The sequence below is a fragment of the Lycium ferocissimum genome, chromosome 3 (assembly GCF_029784015.1).
Source record: "Lycium ferocissimum isolate CSIRO_LF1 chromosome 3, AGI_CSIRO_Lferr_CH_V1, whole genome shotgun sequence".
Taxonomy (NCBI): domain Eukaryota; kingdom Viridiplantae; phylum Streptophyta; class Magnoliopsida; order Solanales; family Solanaceae; genus Lycium; species Lycium ferocissimum.
In genome coordinates, this window is record NC_081344.1 from 19,636,408 (window position 1) to 19,639,799 (window position 3,392).

Below are 3,392 nucleotides of genomic sequence, written 5' to 3' on the forward strand. Positions count from 1 at the left end.
CAATATACATGTATATCACGTGTATATACATGTATATAAAAATTATTTTCCTATCTCTTGAAAAGGCGGCAAAGCCCAATCCAATAATTACTTCCATGACCCGGCCCAAGCCAAGATTTATAGGGTAATACCTCTCTTTCCATTCAGTCTCAATACCAAACGACCCCTTAGTACAAAAGAAAGGGTTTCTTCTTAGAGAAAACCCTAGCCGTCACTCCTCTTCTCGTGGTAATCGGCCTAAAAATGGCAAAGAGTACACTTGCTTTCGCTTTATGCAGTTGTTGCTTGACTATTTGGGGTAAAGAAATTAATTCTTTACCCTCTCTCCGTCAATACACCACCAAACCGGTATTTGATTGCATTTTTCTCTTATTTTTCTGCAAAGCAACGGTCAAATTAGTACATTTTTCTTAATGGTTTTGTCTTGAGGCAATTTTGAACCCTCGCACCTCATTGGTTCGCTTGTAACTGTGAGGATGCGTTGGGGTTGACTCAAATCTGGCCTTTTATTTGTTGTTTGCTCTTAATCTGAGCCGCACAATGTTGTATTGTGAGGAACAAGTCTGAAAATTTCACTTGTCCCACATCGATTGAAGCTAGGGTTTGTCTCAAATTGGGGTTCTATATAAAGAAACCCCAATTCACATTGTTAAAAAAAAAACTTTGAGCATATTGATACACTACTATACTAAAAAAAGGCTGAATTACATAGGGTTTCTAATTATTGAGACCTTTAACTATTCGGCTAAGTTAAAATTTTAAAAGTTTAATTGTGTTCTTGCTTGTTTGTGGCTGAGTTGTTGGGTTTGAGGAAGCAAAGGAGCTTTCAAGGCCATTCTCGATCTAAGGCTGCGCATACCAAAGGTAACATCCTTCATTTTTTAGTTTTTTGTAGCTTTTCCCTGCTTAAATGTTAATTATGTGCTTAGTTTAGTTTAATTATGTGATTAGCATGTTTATTATTTAAGCTTTAGTTAAATATGTGTTTAATTATGTGTTAGTTTTAGCATCATGTATTTTAACTAGTACTGTTAGTTTTAAAATTCTTGTTGTGTAGTTCAAATATGATAGTTTGTGTTATTGCCTTAAGTAATTGGTTTATAGTCCTGCTGCTTAAATTTCCTAGATTTAACCCCACGGGTGATTAATTTAATGATGGTATTTGATTAGATTCAACATGTATATGTTAAATATTAGCCTTGTTTGAAGTTTGTGTGTTTCTGTGAGCTTAGAAATAGGTAAAGAATATGTAAATCCTGTTTTCCCCATATGGTATTATCAGTCTAAAATTGATTAAGTATGTGAGTAGGTGGTTTGGTGGATATTGTGCCAGTTTTGGCTCCTATTTGGTACATCCTTAATCAAAAACCCTGTGTAATTCTATTTTTGTTATTTGTTTGCTGAATCTAGTCCTAGCATGATAGAACACAGTATCAAATGCTTTTAAACCATGTAGGCTAGTGCCTGCCCTCTTAGAGACTATCAAATACCTTAGTATAAATCATGTTGCATGCCTAGTGATTAATAATGGTGCCTACAATGGTGATAACTTGTGTAAAATGCAGTAATACTAATAAAACAAGAAGTTGTGAGTCATCATGTAATCAAGATAGGGCCTATTTCTTGCTAAAATGGTTTGATATGTCTACAGATGGTCCTGGTATATAGCATGTTAAAGATTGAGAATGTGATCCCATATACTCCCATGTTAGTAAGTCTTAGATCACCTAGATTCAGGTTATGAGTCATACTATACACTGTCTGAATCATATGCTATAAATGTATAAGGTAATCATATGATCATGATGTGGCCTATATTATATGTTGTTGTTAACTGGGGATCTGTGGAATGTGTCCAAATGATTGATGCCTGTTTGACTCATATATGATTAATCTCAACCAACCCTTAATCCAAACTAGGCTTGTTGATCTTAATATGACACTCAATTGACTACATTGGTTAATCACATGCTCATGTAACTTATCTATTAAAATTATCTCTGTGTTCAGCTAGGTTTTAAGTCAACTGTTGAAATGCTTTATGATTTAAACAATGTTGTTGGTTGTAAAGTATGATCTAGTGTCCATAAATATCTAAACTATGCCTAGCTGAGGATCATAAGATGTTTAGTTTTGCTGAATACTCTCTTATACTATTTTGCTCCTATTTTAAAACCCACCACTGCATATAGTTCTTGCCTTACACTTTACCAGTGTCAAAATGTGCATATTTTGTCCCATTCTTGCCTATCCCTGCATAATTATCATGTTGCATATCTCTAATTTTTCCTTAAGTTGAATTTCCTTTGCTTTTAAATTTGTAAAACTTGCAATGTGATCTGGTAGGAATCCCTTTGTGCAATAAGTCCTTTGTGAATTTGCATTTGAGTGTAAACTGTGTATACTGAAGGTATACCCAAGGTATATTAAGTAAACTCAAAAAACTCTATATACCCTAGGTGTATATGAGTTTGTATACTTAGTATATATGAAGTATACCCTCTGTCATAACTAACTTATGGCCCATGCATCGTTTAAAGACTAAGTATAAGTATATCCCTTTATTGGGCTTTGATGTATTTGGGCTTGTTATTTATGTTCCTTGCCTATTTTCCTTTTCTGATAGCATGTAGGTTTTCGGCTTCTCTTTAAATTCTTTTAGTTTGGCCCAGTTAGGCCATCTGTGTTTTGGGCCAGATCTTTGTGCCATTTGATTTAATTGGCTAAGCGTGGGATTGTATACGTATGTGTGATCAATTATGATTAATTGTTTATTTATAGTTTAGTGTACAAACCTTAAACATGTCCTAATCCTTATCTTCTTATGTGAATCATTACCGGGCCATTTGGGCCATTTTCTTGCATTAATACCTGTTGGGCCAGAGGCCCAACACTATTCTTGATCGAGTCCGATAAAAAGAAAGAAAAGGAAGCTAATATTTCCATGAAGGCCCAGCCATGGGTGAAAATGGTTGAAGGCCCAACTATGGGTGAGAATAGTAACTGGTAGGCTTAGATAGATCCACCAGCCTAACTGTCACGACCCAACTTACGGGCCGTGTGGGTACCTACCGAATTTCTACCCAGTAGGTGAACCCTTACCAATCAACCCAATATTCAATAGTTTTATTAACAACAAATACTTAATGATCACAAATTGGAAGTAAATACTCATAAAGACTCTTTTTTATACGGGGAAATTCCCCGGGTCTGTCTGGGGGGTAAAACTTTTCCAAGGAAAAATAAAATAAAAAACCCACCCCGAATGAGAGAGCAAGGAAAGGGGAAAATGTCCAAAAATTCCTAAAGAAACCAAATTGACCCCCCTCTCACCCAAAAAGATGAGAAAATTCGTCCCCCGCTGGTGCTCATAGGCCCACTAAGTTAGTTCA